The 25,237-nt window shown below is 30.6% G+C and overlaps 1 protein-coding gene and 1 long non-coding RNA gene across 2 annotated transcripts in view; one reads left to right on the forward strand and one right to left on the reverse strand.

Moving 5' to 3' along the window:
• Positions 1-25,237, forward strand: part of LOC147079917 (uncharacterized) — a 340,094-nt gene that overhangs the window by 286,195 nt on the left and 28,662 nt on the right. The window lies entirely within an intron of this gene.
• LOC147079918 (uncharacterized) overlaps positions 1-25,237 on the reverse strand; it is a 183,545-nt gene that overhangs the window by 51,569 nt on the left and 106,739 nt on the right. The window lies entirely within an intron of this gene.

Consider the following 25,237-nt stretch of genomic DNA (forward strand, 5'->3'; position numbering starts at 1 on the left):
AGCGACCCTGTGCGAAGCCGGGTACTTCAGCTAGTATAATATAAAAATAGGTAGTATATAATACATCATTGAGGACTTGTAAATAATGTGTTATACTTACGTATTATGTCACAATACCTCAACTTATGGTAAACGATGAATCCCTCGAGTTTCACCATAAGCTTTGATATTATTATTGAAAATTTATTGCATATCGTCACCTTACTATTAAAACCTCGTAATTTTGTTTGAGAATAATGTGGAGGGGAAGGTAAATATGTAATAAAATAATATTTTAAACGCTTTTAAAAGTTTTTAAAATTTGTCAATAGATGCACAGCATACTAACAAGTCTAGAGAACTGAGGTTTTGAATTAAAATATTTTTGAAGTTATACTTCTTTAGGCGCATTTGGAAAATCAGATTAGAGTGTATTTTTGGCGTGTGACATGTAACACATAATTTATTTTTTCACACAAAAATAAATGCACTCGATTGGATTCGAACCATTGAATGTTCGGTTATCAGCCGATCGCACTACCATTACGCCACATTATGATACTCCAATCGTGACGATTATACATTATAATATTATAGTTTAGAATTGTTCCGTTCCCTAAGCAGCGAATTTATTATGCAGTATAATACTATAGTTTAGAATTGTTCCGTTTCCTGGGCAGCGAATTTATTATTCTCGGCCATTTACAATTCTTTACGTAAACTAACTATTAAACGTCAGAGTGACAGTTGTTACTTTAAAAATAAAAACAACGACAAATAATTATATAATTTAGTATCTAATATAAGTAAAAGTGTATAGAACTAAGCCAACGGCGCTCCAATAAGCGGCCCCTTTTCTTGAGTGTGTAATTTAACTAGATAATTAAGAGCTATTCGAAGATCTAGCTTATCACAAGTTTTGTTTTTGTTTTGTTACGCCAAATAATTATAACTTCTAACGCGCATACATAAGTACATTCACCGATTTTCTATTTAAATTTTGTCAAAAAAACTTCATTTTTCCATAATATCGGACTTACGAGGTCTTAATAGTAAGGTGACGAAAAGTAAGTCTGTTATACTAAAGTACCTACTAACAAAAATTGCAATAGTATAAATAATTAATAATAGCTATGCTTCTGAAGTGCTCAAATTGTGTTAAAATAAATCACTTCAACTATAAAACTAACCTACGTCGTCATGTTAGATTACAATAACTAGAATACAAATAAGTATAATATGTCACAAGATACAATGTTTATAATCAAAATAAATAAGTTTGTAAACATCGTTCAGTCGAACTGACCTAAGTGTATTCCTATTTTTTACAAAAAAAAAACCGTTCAGCACGCCACGCATTATCACATTTTTTGGGACTACCATATCGTTCAATTACTAGACATCCGATGGACAAATGGAGCCATACCGAAGGGGCACTAAAAAAATGACCATCTAAAAGCCCGCTGGATCGACGAACTCACCAAGTGGAAGGAGCTAGGGGAAGGTGTCTCTCCCAACAGTGGATCGATCCTGACTGATTACGATAATGACACCTATAAACATACCACATCACAGTAAGGTTCGATAGTTTTGGCACGAAACAAGACATAATCGGAGGGGCAACAACGCAATAAAGTCGATCTAAATACAGTTTATAATAGCAACCTTAACAATAATCACATTATCCCTGTCTGATTGTCTGCACTAGAATAAATCACGTCTACGAATATTCATGGTTAAATGGTTCACTATAAAATACGTAGAAGAATCACTGACCACCATGAAATGTACATTAAATCTTGTACACCACGTAATTTTATAGTAGGTAGACTCTGTTAGTCGTAAAATATAAGCATTTGCCCCATGGGAGGTATTTTTTTCTATTGACATCGATTTTTCTTTTCACGCGCACAATCGTAGAAAATATGAATGCATAGGTCGTGTTAAAATAATTGCTTTGTATTCATAAGAGAGGCAACTTGTTAAAAAAACCGAATTAGTATGCAAGGTTGACTCTATCGCAATATTTTACCACTGAGCGATATGAATCGTCACTGGATGACAAATAATAATTATGGTTGGTTAAAATAACAATAATTGCTTTAGTTTCAATCGCTTACATATTGTTAAACTCCACGCGAATGTTAAACTGTTTAATAAACTATTTCTTTTAATCAACGAATAATTTACGAGATTTCAAAATGTTACATTCGCTATATTTAACAAACATAATTTGAAAACATTTCAAATATTCTTATAATATAGGAAAAAATAATACGATAAACAATACTATATTTCTAGAAGAAAATTCAATAAAACAAATAAATAAAACTCCATTTTTTCAAAAAAAAAAAATATTTCTTTTATGTAAACGCATCAAAATTGATTGGAAAAAACTTTTAATAATTTGTGAATGTGAATTTTCTATATCCAATCTAGTGTTATGTATTATTTTATTTAGTACCGTATCACTAATCACACATGTATATATATACCTAGTATTTTTTTATAGTCGGCTCTACAACCTTATACGGGCCGTTTTTGTTTTTTTACGAGAAATGGGTGTTAGTCACTTGCTCGACCTATTAGGTCCAAACTCTATCTAAACACTCATTTAAAAACAACATGTGAATTTTTGCCAGACCAAGTCAAGTTATGTATGTTATTTTAGTATGCTTAATTCTTCATAAAGTACTCTCGTATATATATATGTTAAGTATAAGAGAGTCGAGACGAAACGATTGTGATAATCACACAAAAATATAAATATTCACGTACCTATTATCATGTTGTTCGAACTTCGGTATTTTGACTCTTGAAAAATTCTTTTTCATTTCACTTACTAGTACCCAAGTAAGTGGCTGAAATCTATTTCTCATAATGAAATCATTTAAAAAATATCTTCGTGATGTGACCAAACTCACATCGGATTGTGAAATGAAACTAATGAAAAAAAAGTGTACACAATACCTACCACTAAATCTGGACACACCTGCACCGATCACTTTTTATAGCTCCCGGTACTGAAAATGAAAAATTTCACTATTCAGTACACTTAAGATCGCACATAAGTGAATCGGGAAATAATTTATATCTGTATGTGGAACGAAATTTAGGCCGCGTTGCCATTCGGAGAGCGATAGCCGACCTGTTTGCACGTCAATTTGTTTTGTGATGGCGTCGGAGGAATATATTCTTTAATCGTGTAAAGATGACTAAATAACGTTCCGCATGTACTTGAAAAAGAAAACATGTCAATGAATGTACTATTATTATTACGAATATAATAATAAACATAACATAAAAAGGACGCATTTAGATTTTTTATGATAAATTATATTTCGTTCAGCTCGCGTCATTTGCACAATCCGCGCATCGCCTAGTCACGATCTTTTTAGACCATGCCTCAGCTGAGGTGTAGCTTTAATACTATAGACGGAATATCGTGTTCTCAAATTTGTTTCTAATATGTGAAACACTAATTATTAGGTATTAGTGATTTGTACCTACCGGATGGAGCTTGAACCCACAGATATTACAATCCAGGCAATAGGTATACCTACACGATTTTTATTTAATTTTAAAAGTGTACATTTGATTAGATACCTATTTGAAGCTCTATAATAATTAGTCCTTTTGAGAGTGGACATGACAATGATAAAAGATATAGCCTTACCATTCATGGCTGCGGACGTATTAGCAGCGAACTGCGAAACTACGCCCACAATTTCGGGTGTATTTTTACGGCCCCTACCCCCGCGAAATTATTGACAACTACATACAACGTCATAAAATCGTAGCCAAATTATAATGGTTCAAACAGTAGCGAAGGGTGGATGTAGGCTGTTAAAATCCGCCATAAATAGTTCTCATTAAACTTTGTGTCATACGTATTAGTTTTTATTGAACTAAGACTAAAATTTAGAGAATATGGTGTTGGTTAGTTTTTAAAAATCAATTAAACCCTGCCTAAACCAAACCATAATAGTTATGGTATACTTTGGGCGATACCACAGAATTGTGTGCACACTTTTTCATTCATACTTATTTGTTTTCGTTGGATTAAAAATAGGTACATATTACACATATTGTTGGTTCATTTTTTTAAATTCATTAAGCCCTGCCTAAACGATACTATAATAGATAAAAGAAATATTATCTTCTATAATATATCCAAAGTTATGTATGATTTAATTGCATAATTTTAGATATTTTATACATATACGAGTATTTTTTAACTATTATCTATTATGGCATGGTTTTCGCTGGGTTTAATTGAATTTTAAAAACTAACCAACCGAATCTATAAATTGTAGTCTTTTCAATGAATCAATATGACTGACAAAATTTAGTGTGCACTATTTTTGGCGGATCGTAACAGCCTACCACCACCCTTCGCCACTGGGTTCAACTATCGAACGATGACACCCCTAAAAAGTTCCCGAACCCCATTTTGAGAGGTCTCGAAACGTGCAAAGCATTGAACATTGAACCACACTCGTCTGAATGAGTCTTGTGACTTTCTCCTCCGCAAAAAATGTTATGACTGCTCCGAGACAATTTTCAAATCTTTAAACAAATAATCGTTTACTTTTCTCGTTTTTAAATCGTTATTTTTGATTGATCTGTAATAAAAAGACGCTAGCCGCATTTTTTGCGTAGCGATTTTTTTATATCTACCGGCATCCAGTTTTATTTAATTTTTATAAAAGCATTAGACGAGTGAATGAATAAATTGTGAAATACTTTCTATAAAAAATCGTGCAGTAAGCGGTATCTGCTTCAATATAACAGTGTTTTACAATAATCAAAATCTGATTGTCCGAAATTAATTTCCTATTGTATTGACTTCCTATAGGTACATAGTTACACATTCTATTTCAATTACTGTTTTTATCAACCTACTCAGATATTTCTTTTGTTTTTTTCAACTAGATTTTATAGCATTGTTAAGTTCCAATTGTTTCATTTAGAAAACATTTTTGTCAATTTTTGTTTGTGCTTACTACTTAATAATATCAATAATTAAATATCATATAATAATATACAACTTAATAATATGATCACCTACACAATATACAATAACTACGTCAACAGGAATTGATTACACATTGTTTTATGAAGACTTTTATTAGATTATTTATATAAAACCACCAATTCATATAGTCCACAGTACGAGGTGCCAAGTATAGTCGATCATAAAATATTTGGCAGATGACATTCTTTGGACGCCACACATTCCTTCGCGGGCAAATTAAGGAAAGAATTTGAATAATATATTTTTTTAGAGAGGATTCCTTTATATTTACAAAATTTCCGCCTACAACGCCAATTATTGTTGTGAATATCAGAATACTTATAAAAAAAACTTTATGTATAATCGTTTAAAATAACGAAATGTAGTAGAAGTGTGTAATGACTTCTAGGTTATACTTACGTACGTTACTTAAAATAAGGTGACCATTAAAAAAACCAGGAAATTTAAACTCGTCATTGAAGACACACTTTCGTCGTTTTACTGTTATTACAAACTGTACGTTTTATTGTAACGAAATGAAAGAGTGAACAGGCATGTGCCAAGTTACATCCGGTCACCCTCTCCCACTATACCATAACTGCCGCGCTCTCAACCACCGGCCCGGAGCAGTATTGCCAACTGTCATTTACAAAAAATATACTGGATAAGGTAAGAAAATAAGCTAGATGGCAGAAAAGATGCTAGATTTTTTTTTAAATTTAAATAGTGACATAGATACTTAATTACTTACACGATTTTACACGTTGATAAAAGAATAAAGCATTTTAAAACTAATAAAACAAGTCATAAAATAAAATTAATAAAAAAAAATTGTCATTATTTTATATGTAATTGACATTTATTTTATTTATGAGATATACAAAAATATATAAAAAATCTAGCATAAAAACAAATAATTACAAGATAAAAAGAACTTTTTATATACCACGTTTTTTAATTTTCTGTCGAATCATAAATAAACTTGACAATTCTATGTATTAATAAATACTTTTTTGTACTTGATAGAAATACTGAATAAATATAGAATACTGAAATGTCATTTTGACATTTCATAATAATCATAATAATTTAGTTGCTAGAACCCCCTTAGCAACCAATAATACTGTTTTACTTTTTACGAATTTTTTCCGAAATAACTTTCCATACAAAACAGAATTAACTGAAAATGAATTCAATTCTGCTTAAAGACGGGTAAAAGTATTAAAAGAATGCATTGTCGTCGTCTTCTGATATATTCTAAAAGTCTCAAATGTCTAGCTAGTCGGGAAGTTAGTTAAAAATCTTCAATCGTCCAACACAAATCTTGGACAAACAAGAAAAAAATTGTACTGGACAAACAAGAATACGAGCTAATAAAAACGTGGTAAAAATTGGCAATGCTGGCCCGGAGACAGTCTGCGTTGTGATGTTGATGTGAGCCACGTGTAATTTACCCGATCTTGTGATAAATTACTGGTTACATCTCACGACTAACCAGACCAATGTTCAAAAAACCAGTAGTACTGGTATAATCAGTACCTACGCAGGGTTAAATTAACTTAAGGGCTGTATTGTATCTGGGTAGCTGTGACTAAAATAATTTCAAGATTAAAAATCTGCGTGGAAAATACCACTCTCACCCATCCGATGAATTGTATTTTTTCGGGCGCTATGAGAAAATCTTTCGACACGGAGGTCGCCGTGAGACGGAAGAAAAAGAAAACTACTGTATTAATCAATGCTCAAGTCTTATTTTTTATTAGATATTCCGACCATGTCCGTTCCTAATAACATCATATGGGCATCCACAGAGTGGAGGTTTGTATTAACAGAATTTGTTTTTACGAGAAATGGATGTCAGCCACTTGCTCAACCTATTAGGTCCATACTGTGACTCATACACCAATTGAAAAACAATATGTGTACTTGTCAGACCCAGGATTCGAACCTGGGACCCACGACCCTATAGGCTGGCGCTTAAGCCGCGCGGCCATCGTGAGTGCTAATTATATTATTTTTGTCAAATCATAACTAATCTATTTTTTTTTTCATAAATATCTCGGAATAAAAGCTTATTACGTATTCTAATTTATATCTAACACCCTAAATTTATTTGATAAGGATACATTTTTCTATGCTTAATATGAATATTATCAATTATAATTGCATATACATTTTTTGATATGCATGTATATGTTTTGTTCAACTGTTTCTATTATTTTCATGACTACTGTATCCACCTATATATGTGTGCAAATAATTATTATCGATTGTAGTAATCAATTTTATTGTCAGAAATTCATTATTAAATAATATCAAAAAAACCTATTAGTTTCATTGACCAAATAAAGCGTATTTTATCAAATCTGATATCCGGCAATAAAGAATTATCACAGTGCTTATATCCTGTTTAAAAACAAAATCGATTAAAACTCAACAAACTGCTAAAGTGCCTATACATAATCAACTAACATATTTATTTACGTATGTTATGTCTATGATACATAAATAATTAATAGGCATTATTATTTTTGATCACATAATAACGCTATAAATAAAAAATCCAATGCTATACCTACATAATATTTTAATCTTTTTTATCGATTATAGTCATATCTAATACTTACGGGATAAATTTTAAAATCCCGAGGAAGCTCAGTATAACATAGTTTTCTCACTAAAACAAAAACTTCTTTTAATATTTATTATTGAAGTTATACTTCTTTCGGCGCGTTTGGGAAATCAGATTAGATTGTATTTTTGGCGTGTGACGCCGATGTAACGCGTTTGGCGTGTGACGAAAGTTGCAACACATTTTTTTTATTATTATGATTATTCATTCTTATAATATTCTACACTGTCAATTTATATTCATAAAAATGTATATATATTGTAGTGTATATTATTTTTCATTGTAAAGATTGTGTATCGAGATTTGAGGCTGTATTTATGTGAGTATTATTTCTGAGTAAAATTATTATATTAGTAAATAAATTTTGTGAATGTTGAGTTGGTAAATATTTCAAACAATCGTATGTTGTAAATTTACAATATTTAGATACTTCATACACAAAAATACATATTTGTACAGTTTAGGATAATATCTGTCGTATATCCCATGTCAATTTATTTATTAGCGGTTTATGATAATTAAAAATAATAATAATTATTATGTTTCATCACAAAAGCCAATATCACGTTTAAGTTAAACCATTAAATAGGCTGTGTTTTACTTTTGATTCATAATAAACTATTATTGTTAACGAAAATAGTTGTACAGTCATCTGTTTAAATAAAGATGGTCGAAATAGCGGTTTGCTAAATTTTTGAAACACAGGTTTTGAATTTTTTTCTTCCAAAGTAAAACACCAATAAAATTTGATTTTTAATAATTCATCATGGGTTCTTCTGAATCGATTATAACCGCTGTATGGCAAAGATGAGTTTTGGTTCAATACAATAATTATTTTTTTTATTTCGACAAAGAAGTATAACTTCTAACGCGCGTACATAAGTACACACACCGATTTTTAATCATAGTCGAAATCCAGGTCCGTTGGATGAATGGTTCTCCTATACACTTCGTCTCTTGATACTTAGCTTTTCACTGACACATATTATTACCAATCAATTAATTCATTAAGTTCTAGATTAACTCTATGAACTTTCATTATCTCTCGTACCATTGTACGACTACATTTCTTCAACATGGACCGTGCCTGTTTCTTGATCTACTTATCGGTTTCTTTTGTCGTCAATCTATAACCATATTTTTTTTATAATTAAAGGTATATATTATATTATTAGATAGGTACCGTCACCGCCTTATGAGTATGTGTCGTCGTATGAGAAGATATGCTCAGAGAATACTCACTTTAAGGATGGAGAGGACACATAACTAGTGCATGATTAATCATATTGAAAACCCGAAGCATGTATCCTTTGTCCAAGTGGGCGAGTTTCTTAGTTTATAAAAAGAGGCATAGTTATACAGTAATTCTAAGTGTTTATATTCTTGACGGCTATTTATTTATTTTTTTTACCTACTAGAATAGCGAACCGTGTAAGTTAAATATTGCTTTTTTTACTCCACATGGATGACGTTATAACATTCGTTAGTTAACTGTATTAAATCAAAGGAAATGCTTGATTATTTATCTATACAATATATGGTCAATACATTATTTTACTGAAGTAAAGATATGTTGTAATCTTTCACACGTGGAGATTTTTTGGGTATGTTTACAAAGGTTTCATGAATAAATATAACATGAAAAAACGGGACGGTGGCAAAACAGAACACCGATAAACAGAACTATGATATTTCAGGAAAAATATTACATTTAATTGTCGTATCTATATATGTTGTACGTATAGATTTTTAATAACACAGGTTTTCAATTCACCCTAAAAAAAATAAAACAAGTTATATAATTTCTACATTTATAATCTCTGAAAAGCCTTAATTAAATTGTACTCAAGTCGGTGTTGCCGGCAAACTAGATGTATCTCGTCTTAATCTATCTAATATTATGTTCAAAATGCTTGGAAGACTAGGTAGGTACAACGAAATAATGAGTTTAATTATTTTGTGGAGTTGTGCATGATTATTAAAATCAACTAGATAAATTTGAGGTTTCTACGCCGAATGGCCAACATGCAGAGATTATAATACACGAGTATATTAAATATTTATATAAGTATATTGAGTATATATATTTTTGAAGTCATACTTCTTTTGGGGCGTTTGGTAGAAAGTGAAATTACGTTACACCGTTACGAAAGTGCGCGACAGTATAGAGTTAGCTACGAACCAGTCAGCTGTATACAAACGCAAGTTTTATAGTAGAATTTTTCCGTTGCCTAGGCAACGAATTTATTATTTTCGGCTATTTGCAATTCCTTACGCAAACAAACGATTAAAGTCAGAGTGACAGTTGTTACTTTAAAAATAAAAAGAACGAGAAATAATTATATAATTTAGTAATATAAGTTAAAGTGTGTAGAAATAAAGCAACGGCGCTCCAATAAGCGGCCCTTTTTCTTGAGTGTGTAATTTAACAAGATAATTAAGAGCTAGTCAAAGAATCTAGTTTATCACAAGTTTTGTTTTTGTTACGCCAAAGAAGTATAACTTCTAACGCGCGTACATAAGTACACACAACGATTTTTTTATAAACTTAAGTTTTATAAGTATAATAAATAAATACGACAAAAATGAATGTTTTATTTTTCCACTGACTATTCTGTTTCTTCATGTTCTGTTTCGTCCGGTTACAGCTTTCAAAAATGACCACACTGGGCGGAGGCCTCTACTTATAAAGTAGACAAATACCCCATTTGATTAAATTGCATGATTTTATATTATTCACCTTAATGTTGATAACAGTTCAATTTTTAGTAGAAACATTGCACTAATTAAAATAAAACACAGGATACAATATATCATTGTATAATGATTAGAATAAGTTTAGTCCGCTTCATTAGATAAAAAATATTTATTGTATACCAAATAAATACAATAATAAATTATCAGAAAATTCTCTTTTCAATCGTATCATTATTTTTAATCTGGCACAGAATAAAATGTGAAAAACCTAAGTCGATGTTTTAGTGCAAAGACATTGTATATCCAATTTTTGTCAAAATTGAGTTAACATACACAAAAAAACCTTTATCTGCATTGTATCTTTACGCTTTAAAAATATTGTATATCCAAATAGGATATTTGAGCAGATTTTTTTTTATTTTAAAATTAAATTAAACTCTAAATCCAAGTCATATTAGATAAAAGTCAAAAAATATTCATTTATTAATAAATATCTAAAATTATGCCATTAAACCATACACAATTATAGATATTTTATAAATAGAAGAATATTTTTATCGTCAGTTTGTTTAGTCTTCTAGTATTCACTTATTAACATATATATTAACGTACATTTGTCTTAATAAAGTTAAAAAAATAAATTAATAATTTAAGAAATACATATTATTAGTCGTAAAATAAAATTATTTGTCGGAAGTTGGATTCAAAACCACGCCAACAGAACTTAAAATCAATTTTTATACAATTACTGCAGCCTTACACCGCTCGGCCACCGTGCTCGTTGCGATCTAGTGAAAATTTGTAATAAAATGAGTATCACGGTAACATTTTGCGTTACACTCATATTTGGTGCACACAATTTTATTTTAATGTCACGGCGAGCGGTAAAACATATACATGTAAAAATCTGATTCATATAATTATTTACCTCTACGTAAAAAATCTGCAATTCTATTTTAGGTAGACTAGATTATAATATAGAGTTTTGATATTGTACCCTTGAACTTTAATGTTGATTTTTGGCATGTGGGTATGTGCATGATGCCTACGCAGCTTTTAAATTTAAACTGAGGCATTGTGTGTTATTATTTGAAAACAAATACGCGTACCATCATTCTATATAATCAACTAAAAAACACGTGCAAGCCACATACGTATATGGTTATTCCGTCAATATAAATCAGCGGCTCTAAAACATGAACCGGTGGTTTTATTTATTTCTTTGATAGGTGACAATGAATTAAACAGTGAACACTATTAACGAATTCACAGTGTGGGTGTGATTTATAGCTTCAAAAATCCAGAAACTTAACATGACACAAACGTTGGCAAGATTCTAAATTAATATTTTTTGTCAATCAACTATTATTAATATAATTGATAATATCGCAACACCAAAACAAAGATATTAATAACACAGATTGCATATCAAATTTAATATAGATTACTTTAATGAGGTAAAATATGTACGTTAAATTTATTTTCTTATATTTTTAAGAAACTCCTTTTTGACATCGGTCGTATTTGTAGGTAAAAATATTATTAATTCTTCAAATCAGTCATATCGCGGAAGGACTACAGGTAAAAAAACCAGTGTATAAGAAAGCATATAAATAAAAAAAAATACGAGATGTGGTTGATAAAATATAATATTAAATCTCTGAAACTATAATTATTATAATAATGCATTTTTATATTTTATTTTTTTTTGGAATTTCGTCCTTCCGGATATCGTCCGACACCAAATAACCTCAAACTGTCCGAAAAGATTTTAACATAAATGGCAGCATAAAGCTTCAAACAGAGATGAGTGGAATGAAATAGGCTAGTGAATGCATTCATTCGGTATGGATCGATTCCAGCTGATGATAATTATTGTATGGTTTATATCAAATGGACTTAAATCTAAGATCGTGGATTCAAACTCTTCAATCAAGATATTGATTTCAAAATGCTTGTATTTATATATACAAATTATCACTTTCGCTCTTTTAACTCAGATTCAATCGATTTTTACCACTTTAGCCACGTTTACCACGTTCAGCTAATGCTCGTATTCTTGTTTGTCCAGTACAATTTTTTTCTTGTTTGTCCAAGATTTGTATCGGACGATTGAAGATTTTTAACTAACTTCCCGACTAGCTAGACATTTTAAACTTTTAGAATATATCAGAACAAGACGACAATGCATTCTTTTAATACTTTTAGCCATCTTTAAACAGAATTGAATTCATTTTCCGTTAAATCTGTTTTGTATGGAAAGTTATTTTGGAAAAAAATCGTAAAAAGTAAAACACTATTATTTTTGTTTGCTAAGGTGGTCATAGCAACTAAATTATTAATATATACGTGCGTTACTATGGAAACGAATATGAAATGTCAAAGTGACATTTCTGTATTCTATAATATTTATTCAGTATTTCTATCAAGTACAATAAAAAGTTTTATAAATACATATAATTGTCAAGTTTATATGATTCAACAGAAAATTTAAAAACGTGGTATATAAAAAGTTCTTTTTATCTTGTAATTATATTATTTCAGTGTATAAAATAATATTTCATATTGCAGCGGATACGGTCATTTGCATTACTTTTATAAATTAGTAGGTAGTCGATTTAAAATTGAAATGTGAGTAGGCATACTGGAGTTATACTACTATCAAAAATTACTAATTAAAAAAGACTTTCTTAAATTATTATTGGACGGAATTAATTTTTATTATTAAAAATTTTGTAAAAATTCATAATCGTTTCCTATAATATTTTGTACAAATGGACGCTCGAGAGAGTATTGAATTTACTTTTCCTGGTTCGATACGGACGTAAACGTTTTTGTCTACTTTTTCAGAACATTTATTCGCTATAAGTAAACATTTCTTATGTTTGTAAATTAGTACATAAAACACAGTAAAATTGCAATAATGATTGTCTTATATAATACCTAATTATTATAACGAGTCAATGTTGTTTAATTGTTATCTATTTAATAGTGATACTTGGACACTGTAATATTAAACTTTATAATACAAAATTGCAGTTTTATTAACATGTTCAGTCTAGTTGCAGTTTTTTTAAATATATGTAGGTACCTATTCATCAGTGGTGGACGGTTCGCAGATGCTGTAAATGAGCAGCATCCCAAGAAATAATCGATGGAGTCTACTCTATAATGATGTGTTGTACATATTTATTTCGCAGTTGTATGGTCGATTTTATCTTAGTTAAATATGCGTCTTCTAAATGATCTGAATTATTAATATCACATGAATGTTTTTAGAATAGCTATAATTCAAAATTTAGGCCGAATATATTGTGACCACATTAAGACAGAATTTCAGAATTTCAAGTCTCTGTACACAGAAAGTAGGCGAAAAGTCTATTTGAGAGGGAAAGGAAAACTTAACGAAAAATCTTTGCAGATTTTAACTTACCTTCTTGATTATAGATTTTGGATATTTTTGTAATACGACTTTGTTATAACTAAATTATATACTATACGTATACTATACTTTCAGTCATCTCTATATCACCGAGATGAAAAAATTACCCATTGTCCATGAAGCATTGCAGACAATAATGTTCCTATTTTACCTAACCTAACCTAACAAATAATCCAGTATAACGGCTATTTTCCAAGCTGGAGAAAATTTTGCAGCTGGCTCCCTGTAAACCGACAAGAACCGTGTTTTATTTAGACATGTATTCTATCTCAGTACTATACGACCTAAAGAGGTTGGCCGGTCTTTAATATATGACCATATATTTTCGAGACATCATTTTACGGTGAAGTGTGATACGGCGAACTGCATATGCACAAATTTCCGGACACGATACTTGATAGTGTAACAATGCATCAATATAGACTTTAGTGCGTTTTGTTATCTAAAAAAATCCGTCAATATTATTCGATAAACTAATCCCACAATGTATTCTTTTAATTATTTTTTTATTTATAATATATATGTCTAAAAGTAAACTTTGTATCTTTGAAATTTTGAAGTATTCAGTTACTTTTTCAACCATTGTTATAATAATTATTAGTACCTACTTATTGAAAAAAACATAATAATTAGTTAAACGTCTCCGAACAATTTGACGGTCAAATATAAATACCTAATTATTAAATAATTATTCCGGTGTAATTAAGTATTTTTAGAGGTATTTCCAAAAACATATGAAATTCGTAAAACTGTGTGATTAAAAAAATAACAATACAAATAATTCATCGTTAAAGATTCTATATTACTCCCACGGAAGTTAAAGACAATTAAACCTTTTAATCTTTATTTTCAAAATAATTACCATGATCAATAATTACATGGAGACCATTATTTCTGGGAACAAACGACTCCAAGGATTATGTATATTATTTATTTATAAAAGATTGATTATCTAGCCTCTAAGTTCATATTCATATTACAATATCTTGAAAACCCTTAATTCAATTGTAAATCGATGGCGTAAATGATTACACACCAATCACTTCAAAAGGCTTACATTTTAGGTACAAATCTTATTTTTAGGTACATCGAACACCATTGCAATATTCAATGTATATATTGTAACACGCTCTGTCATTTATTGAGACAGCAGTCATAGCAGTCATATTAGAATAAATTCCACTTTGCAATTGCATCTATTATAATAATACTTTTAACTATTAAAATTAGTTTTTTTGAGATTCGTTTAATTATTTATAATGATATAAATAAAAAAGATTTCAAGTTATACACATTTATATTGTTATAAAAATCGATGTTTTTTAAAATGAATATTAAAACTATGAATTAGTCAAAAAGCTCGACAACAAAATATTGAAAACTAAATTTAATAATAATTACAAGATAAAAAGAACTTTTTATATACAACGTTTTTAAATTTTCTGTTGAATCATAAATAAACTTGACTTGCCTAGCTTAAACGATCAAAAAAAATTGTAGGTACTAATAGAAATACTGCATAATAAAAATATCATTTCATATTGATTTCCATAGTAACGCACGTATATATTATTTAATAATTTAGTTGCTAGGACCCCCTAGCAACCAATAATGGTATCATACAAAACAGAATTAACTAAAAATGAATTCAATTCAACTTAAAGATGGCTAAGAGTATTAAAAATGCATTGGCATCGTGTTCTGATATATTCTAAAAGTTTCAAATGTCTAGCTAGTCGGGAAGTTAGTTAAAAATTGATTGCAATATTTGTACCGGACAAACAACCACCGGACAAATAAGAATACGATCTAAGAAAAACCTTGTAATAAATATGACTATAAAATAATATGTAATTATAACGTCGGAACCCTCACCAAATTCACATTTTATAATATTTTTTTTAAATTGTAGGTTTATCTTTGACTTAAAATAAAAAATATTTTTCTCTTTAATGTTTTCAGATACATATTTATTAATAATACAGTTGATATTGTAAATTATCAAAAAAAATGTCTCAAATTGCAAGCTTCGTATTTTTCCGCTAGGTGCCTCTTTAAAAAAGGCTCAGTAAAGGCATCACCTTAACAAACTTTACCTCTCGGATTCAAAGTTAACACGCTTCATATATTCAGGTAGCTCGTACATATTATAAACCTTATATTTTAGGAAATAAATACCACTATAAAATACAATATAAAATTATTCTCATATATAACTAATGATTCAATATATTACGTCGTATGCATGGGTACATACCTAAATCAAATTTGGCCAAGCTTCTCATCAGATTTTTTTATTTGGTATTATTAGTATGCATCTGATTACTATTATTAAAATACGAAGTGCTGTTGAATTCAAAAATAAATTTATTTTTCGTCTCACATTCATATAAAATGAGATAGTGGTGATGTTGTGTTTTTTATTTTTAAATAAATTATAGTAATATGTTTATTGTTTCCTTGTTTTTAAGACAATGAACAATACAGGTAGGTACTAACTAATACAGGTAGGTACACGTAAAAAAATATATGGCTCTGTGGGTAAAACAATTACATCATTCGAAAATAGGTGCGAATTGGAATATTAGAGGCCCAAAGTGTACGCTCAAAATGGAATACTAACGCATAATGCGTATGTATCAGTAGCGAAGGGTGGAGGTGAAGGCTGTTACGATCTGCCATAAATAGTGTACGTTAAACTTTATTAGTCATACGTCTTCGTTTTTATTGAATTAAGACTACAATAATTTACAGATGGTGTTGGTTTATTTTTTAAATCAATTATACCATGCCTAAACCAAATCATAATAGTTTTGGTATACTTTTGGTGATAGGTACGACAAAATTGTACACATTTTTTTCATTCATACTTAAGAATACATACTACATATACCTACCTAGTGTTGGATATTTTTTTAAAGTCATTAATCCCTGCCTAAACCAAACTATAATAGATAAAAAATATTATTCTATCTATATCCATATTAGGTGCAATTTAATAATGGCATAATTTTATAGATAGACAAGTATTTTTTGAATATTATCTATTATGATATGGTTTTCGTAGGGCTTAATTAAATTTTAAAAACTTACTAACACCATCTGTAAATAATTCTAGCCTTAGTTCAATGATAACAAATGTGTGTGACTGGAAAAGTTTAGTATTCACTATTTATGGCGGATATTAACAGCCTACCTCCACCCGTCGCCACTGGTATATTTGCCTAGATGGCTAGTATATTTTATAAACTCAACACAGTCATAAGACGTCAACTTTATTTACATATGTATTTTTTTTTACATTTACAATACAAATGTATGTTTGACTGACATACACACAGTTAATACAAATTTTGATAGTGGAAAAGATTTAATTGAAGTAAGTATGTACCTACCTATTTTCATTTTCAGTTTTATTGGTTTCAACAATAAGTATCAACGTTATAATACTAAGTAAAAGCTAAATGAAATTTTAAATCGAAAATTTGACAATCCAGCTCTGCGGTAGATACGTGTTAGTTAGTCAGCTTATGTTACGTGGTAGGTATGTCGGTCTCACTCGCTCGAGGAAGAAATAAATGTTACATTTTGAAGAATCTCACGCATTTCTTATACATATAGCATATTGTAACTAAATGTCTTTACATAGTTTCTTTTCCAATACGTACGCGTATTGCGTAATGAGAAAAATGTAGAGATCAGATCTGTGAACCAATAATAATGTCACAAAATCGTACCCAACTAATAAAAGTTAGTAATTATCAATTTGTTATATAACACAATACCATTTGGATCGATATCTGCTGCATAGGACATAACTCATGTTTAAGGCGATGTCTTTACCTACCAGAGGCACCTAGCGGAAAAATATGAAGCTTGCGATTTGAGACATTCTTTTGATAATTTACAATTTCAACTGTATTAATTAATAAATATGTGTATGAAAACATTAAGAAAAAAATTATTTTTATTTTAAGTCAAGGATAAACTTGATAGGGGAACTGTACCGAATACTGGATACTTTTTGTTGAAAAATAATTAAAAATAGTAGTAGACATTATTAAGCATTGAATTTTTGCATACATGTTAGGAATTTAACCTTTAATCACATGTTACATTAATCAAAGTGTTAATAAGAGGCTTAGATTTATTATTATTTATTTAAGGCATTTGTAGAATAAAATTGTCAAAAAAAAATGTGTCCCAATATTGGATATCCAGTATTAGGGACATGTGTTCCATAATACTGGATATCCAATATTAGGAAACAACTCTTTCGCAAAATTAAGAAAACATGTTACTATATTTATTTATTTATTTATCGGAGAAAATGTTACGCATACACAATAATGAATAATATGTTGTCTTATAAGAATGATTTGGTAACAAAACAATGAAAATGCTTACTGGATCAGGCATATTTCACAAATGAAGTCAATCACAATCTACCCCAGCATATAACTCGTGAAACCATTTAAAACAAACAATGCATCGTATCCATTTCTCTCTGTCAAAGTCATTTGAGTACGAACTGTTACAAAAAATACATTCAACGTCTTCATCATTAGTGTCTTCGTCACCACTTTCGAGAAAAATCAGTTCTTCATCTTGACTTTCTGATGAGCTTGAGTCTGCACGTTTTCGTTTAGATTTTTTTTAATAGTTTTCCCTTTTAGAGGCTTTCCTTTGTCTATCTTCACCGGAGCTTGTTTTTTTTTGTTTGTATTTCAAGTTCGTGTTTGTATGGTGAACCAGTGATCAAGGTTGATGGTCTCTATCTGGATCTGCCTGCTGCAGTATGGGATTTGCGTTGAGGCACTGGACTGATATTTGCAGGGGTAATGAAAGCCGAAAAAGGTCCTGATGGTAATAATTTAGGTGGTGCTACTGTTGCTCCTTCGATTTGTTTTTCTCCCAAGCCAGCATCAATTGCATCGACAACATCAAGATTGCTCGTGCTCAAATTATATTGGTTTTGAAACTCTTGCACGGCGAAGTCAGAATCCACGTGCTAAGCCTCTAGCTCTGCGTTGAGCGTTGGTTTATGTCCCAACTTTGGGTTTATCAATTGATTTTCTTTTTAACATATTTTTTTTAATGTCGAGCGAGGTACCTACAGCGAACATCTTCGATGCTTTTAGATTGCCCATTTACTTGTTTTAATGGCATTATCATCGTTTTCCATTGCCTCAGCGCTCCACTTTTTCTTTGGTTTGGAGACATGCTTAAACTGAAACAAACAACAACAAAAAAATAAACTTTGTAGACCAAATTAAATCCCCATAATACTGTATCCCAATACTGGATATCCAATATTAGGACGCACCTAGTATCCAATATTGAGAACCAAGTACGCCTAAATGAAACTGTCATTGTTTTTTTTATGAATACGTTTCCATACTTATAACATACCCTAAACCCATCCAACATATGTATACTATAGCAACAAAAACATAATAGTACTAATTTAAGACCTTACCTGTGCCAAATCGTATGTAAAAGGCCACTATTTCAAAAACTCTGCTGACGACAAAAATCTGTAAATCACCTCGTATCACCATTTCTCACAAATACTTCGATATATCTCAGCAAGTCGTGTTATTTACCAAGTAGCAAACGTTATGTAAACTTTTCGCTAGATGATACTGCTTACTTCTCCTGGAAGTCTGGTATCCAGTATTAGGAACGTATCCCATATTCGGTACAGTTCCCCTAATATTCTTAATACATCTTAAAATTACATATTATTTTATAGTCATATTTATTATTGGAATTTAGTTTATTAAGTTTTCTATATTTTATCGAAGAGATTTTTGATTAATTGATAGTTTTAATATTTTTTATATTTATTTAAAAAAACATCGATTTTTATGAAAATATAAATGTTTATAACTTGAAATCCTTTTTATTTATATCAAATCGTACTTCAATATTGGGACCATACCTAAATAATATAAAATACATATTCATCAATTAATACTACTCAATATGGAAAAGTAAAAATCTGCGACGTCCCTAAGCAAAGTTCCGTCCTTAGACAGGCATAAAATGCTGTCCCTTTCATTTTTTGTCACAAATTTTATGCGAAATTGTAAGGTGTATTATAGCTATTTACTAATTTCATCATGTTAAACTAAAATTACAAAACAAGTATAAAAAAGTTTTGAAAAAAAAATACATAAACAAATAATCCACTGAGGATTAGAACATATCCACGAAATCAAATCTCAAACAGCGATGGTTTTAGGTACATGAAAGTCTGAGACACTGACAACAATACACCCTCCTCCACCCGCCGTGTCAATTCAGTGTAATGAATATTTAATTGCTCACATTTCGTCCCGAATGGAGCCGCACTGGACCGATTATTTGCAACCATGCACCTCGGTGGTCAAGACTGACTCTTTAAAGAATGGGAGAAAGTGAGGTCCAGCTCTGCTGGCCGCCGGCGTGATGCGCCCTGCGCCCCTGTTAGCCCCCCTGGGGGCCATGAACAGGACCAAGGGTAATGGAATTAGCTTAGAGTGGCCATCATCCAGCATTGATACTGGCTGATATTGATACTTAACCGTTATGGGTGTATTTGGTTTCCAATTGATGTCTCGGAAAATCCGCAAATGCTTTCAGATATAAAATTAATTTTTAAAAATAGAAATACGATCATTATGGTAATATTAAATTGTCAAAAAAGTTATTTCGGTCAACCTTATTTCGTGACATTTTAGTTTGTTTTCGTTAGTGATTATAAAACCAATTAAATTTACTCCTTTATCTAAGATACACCTGTTCAATAATATTCATTTTTCTTGTTTTTAGTTAAGTCGCTGCCAATTTTGACATTATTTATTTCACATCGTATAATTTACAAAAATTAATAAAAATGCAAGGTCGAATCGATTAATTATGAGAACCAATTAAAGCTTGGTGGCCAATTAAAATCGAAGGTATAATAATAATTTATGCCACAATATGTGAAATATCCTCAAATGAATCGTGCATGGACGATGGCTTGCACTGTTCTCGTGAATATGATAAATTGAGCACACTAATATTATACTGAAAAGTCCATCAACTGTTGTGTTTGCATAACAATATCCAAATACTTGTAAATTATGAAGTAAATATATATATATAATAGTTTTTAATGTCTGTTTGAACCGGAGCAATTACCTAATGTGTTTCGGGAATGACGAATAAATAATAACATAACTTCCTCTCCACGGAGGCCCTTAGTGTTTTGCTTAGAAACGAAAATGATATTTATTTTTTTTTCTACCAGTGTACTTTACAATAAATACAATATGTTTTTACGGCTTAAATTCTTGGTTACTACTTTAATGTCTACTGTACATTATTATAATACAATTTGTAGTAAAAAATAACATGTGCACAGTGGGTGAAAAAATTAAAAACACATTAGTCCGATGATTGGCGAACGACAAGAGAAAGAATATATTTGTTTCGTTATCGGATCTCAAAACTTGATGACCTTCCTGATAAAAATAAAATGATTCGACCCATTAAGACAGTTTCAAAACATTTTTTTTTTAATTACGGTTACAAAGTAACTACAGCTTAGTCTGGAGAGTTATATTAAATTATGTTTTTAAATCCTCATGAAAATTTCTATACACGAGTGTTTGGTCTAGATATTGATATGCCACCTGTGTATATGAGTTAAATTAATATTTCACACAACCTGGTTCTTCTTCCTCGACCATATCCGCCCCTTAGTTGGAGCATATAGACACCACGAGGCGCTTCCAAGAATCCCTGTCGCTCGCCAGTCTTCTTGCATCGTTCCATATCAAACCAGCACCGTCAGAATGCAAGCGTCGAATAGGCGGCATTTGGTTTTGACACAACCATACCAACAAGGCGGACTATATAGTATGTAATTATATACGTATGTATATAGAAGGTTCGACGCTGGATCGTCCAAAAATCTTTCACTCCAAAAGTTGCTGGTTGGAAGAAGGCCAACATTCGCCAAGGGATGTAGTGTCATAATAATGATGATAATTGGTGGCATCTGTGCGGATTCTAAACCGGCTACTTCAACTCTATACATAGGTTTATGCTACTTAACAGTGGGACAGAAAATTACCAATTCTCTCGGGTAAATTAAAAATTAAATAATATTTAATTTTATGTCTACTTAGTCATTGTATTTTCATGGAATTTTAGAGTCGGTTCAAATGCGGCAAAGCAAAACAAGTGGTTTATGAGAAACCAACACATCCTGAATAAGTTACGGCCTGGTGTAGTTTTTGGGAATGAGGTGTCTACGTGTGATACTTTTTTGAATATGCAATCGGAATTGCGTTGATAGCGGATGGGAACCATTAAGGTGATATGATTACATTTTTGTGCACGAATTGGATGAAATAGACTTGGAAAATATATTATGGTTTCAGCAGGATGGCACCGCTTGTCATAATTCACGCGGGAGTTATTTCAAATCAGGTTTTCCGGTCGTGTTATTTCTGTTTTGGCGACGTTAACGTTACTGGCCTCCGACATCGCTTGGTTCACACCGTTCAACTTCTGCCATTGGATTTTTTTTCAAAATGTATGTTGATAAGTCAGAAACGATTCCTGATCTTAATAATATCCAGCCCCTCGCGGTGAAATAGTACCGGATCTGTACACGAAAGTCACAAAACCCAGGCGAAAAAATTGATCATCTTTCAGAGGAACCGAAATGGCTATTTGAACAACGTTACAATATACTGTATATTTTCCCCATATTTTATTAACAGGTACAAATAGATTTTAGAAAATCACAAATATTTTTCTTATTTTACTTTTTGCTCAAAAACGAAACAGTCAGTCTTATTGAAACACCTTTATATTAATTTATATTAAGAGAAAATGGATACAAGTCTAAAATTACTATTTTTCAGCTGAACGAAAAGAAGATTTACTTTTTAACATTTGAGTTTTTGAATTAACGGTGAATAATTGTCATTACAGTTAATTTGGCATACATTCAACTCATGTTCAAATCGTCACCTCAATACTACAACTATATAACTCTGATTTGGTCATAATTGGTAAAATGAAATTTGACATAAATCTAGGCTATAATTTTTACTTAAAATAAGTATGGAAAATTGTGCTTGTCTAATTGGGAACAGTTAAATAATGTTCAATTGTGTGAAAAAATATTGTAGATATATTATTTTATTTATTTAATGCATTTATGGTTTTAAAGTTATCTTATATTTTCAAACACAAAATTAATACAGTTCCCGTTAACTTATCACTAGTCTAGTTTTATCATTTTGTGGAGAAAGAAATGTAGAATCATATTCAATAGCTACTCTTATCTCAAAAACAGTGACAATCAAGTTATCTAGTTATATTATTGAGGTGATGAAATGATTTCGACATATTATTATAATATCTTTTTTCCTTTGTATACCGATTGGCCAAGTCGATTTTAATATTAATAACATTTGTTATTTTTAAAATATCGTAGCTATTTTATTTCCTCATAATAGTTTTATAAATGCTCATTGATAGCAAATCATGACATAATAAATGTACATTTTGGCTAATTTTTACTAAAATAAAGATGTCTAACCATGTCACCTACTAATTCACAATAAAAATGACAAGTTAAAAATCATAGAATATATATTTCGAACACCGAAAGAAAAAATGATTGTGTGTGGGAGCACGCGTGATAGAAGTGAAACTTTTAAATATCATCACTGCCATCTACCGCACTTACTTCCATTAATATTCTTCAAAGAAAGTCATCAGTTACAAATGATCTTCGTGACAAATTTGTATACGTAAAAGAAAACATTACCAAAGTAAGTACTCAAATGAAGGGTATGTAGGTACCTACATATTATTATGTATGTGATGCTTGTCTTTGATGTTTCGAATACTTATTAAATTTAAGTATCAACCGTTTACCTACTTCGGGTTTGTTATTGTTAAAATGTCAAGCGTGGTTAACCGGGTTTATCTGGCTTATCATGGTAGTTTGTATACTAAGTTTCCTAATATTTTTTCAGCGGTTTCACTGTACCGGCGAAACTACTGCACTGCGCGTAAAAAAGTTTCATTTTAATTACATGGTAAAAGTTTATAATCTGGGATTCCTGAAATTCCAGGATTAAAGATTCTACCCGGGATTTCAACCCAGGTTCACAGTGTTCACAGATTAGGTAGACTGAACGGGTTAGGAAAATAACCGGCAGGTGTCCTTGTGTTTTACGCTGCGCTCAAAATCTGATCAATGCTTAAAGTGTGCCGGATACCGAGAAAATGATATTGCTGTGATTACTTTTATCAAGCGCACGATCAGGTTGTACACCAGCAGTAATCATTAACCGACAATAACCAATGAATAAATACATACTCTTATGATGAATAAATAAAATTATTACTCTCGTCATCAAATACACCATTCGATTTGATTATATCACTATTAATTATACCATAACATATATAATAATAACATAATATATATTATATAGTACTTCTATAAAATCGACTATGCCTAAATATATCGTAAAATCCCTATATTATCAATATCCTATTGTTGTGCTACTCTAAGTTTCTGTATCTCTCTTTTACAAAGGGCTTCTAATTATTCGGTAAGTATAAATAAAAGTATTTTATTAAACTTTGGGAATAATTTAAAATCACCAGCAGCTAAAAAAATGCTCAATGGTAAGTATTCAAATAATATATGAGAAAGTATACAATTGTTTACTTGTCAAATTATCATAATAATAAGAATATATGTTTTATCTACTGACACGCGTATTTTAAATAATGATTATCTAGTTATACAACCGATTTTTTAATAGTATTACTTGCTCAAACATTATTTTACCCTCCACATTAAAACTGGCGTCCTTATTCTGACACTTCGAAATAAATACTTATGATTACCTTATGATTACTACCAATGATTAAAAATTCTGACACTTGAAATTTAAAAACTTTTCAAAATTGTCTATAAATACTTACTTCAAAAATACACGCCTTTACAAATGCTCCACGTTTTACACGCATATATGATTACGGGAAGCATACACTGGTTGAACACTTTACGCTTTAGGCACAGTGGGGGGTCATTTTTTAAGACATTATTCAGGCGGCCAAAACCAATCCAACCTAGTATTACTCAGCAAACAATTCTATCAAATATACATGAATCTATAGACACGTGTTGTTGTCCCAGATAGACGTAGTTTTTTACCTGTACGAGCTGTGCCATTGATGAGGATCTTTTTTTGGCCCGCAAAGCAGTTGAACTTTCGTGTCTGTTACATTTATTTTCAAGCCCACTTTTTTGCTTACTTCAGCGAGTTCCTGCATTCTGAGTCTTGCGAGACATTACTATGTCATCAGCAAAGCGCAGATGACTCAAGTATTCTCCATTTATGGGAATCCCTTTGTTATTCCAGTCAAGTTGCCTGAATAAGTGTTCAAGGGTAGCTGT

Source organism: Rhyacophila brunnea, unplaced genomic scaffold, assembly GCF_057557595.1.
Source record: "Rhyacophila brunnea isolate RB1 unplaced genomic scaffold, BYU_Rbru_1.0 scaffold_1, whole genome shotgun sequence".
NCBI lineage: Eukaryota > Metazoa > Arthropoda > Insecta > Trichoptera > Rhyacophilidae > Rhyacophila > Rhyacophila brunnea.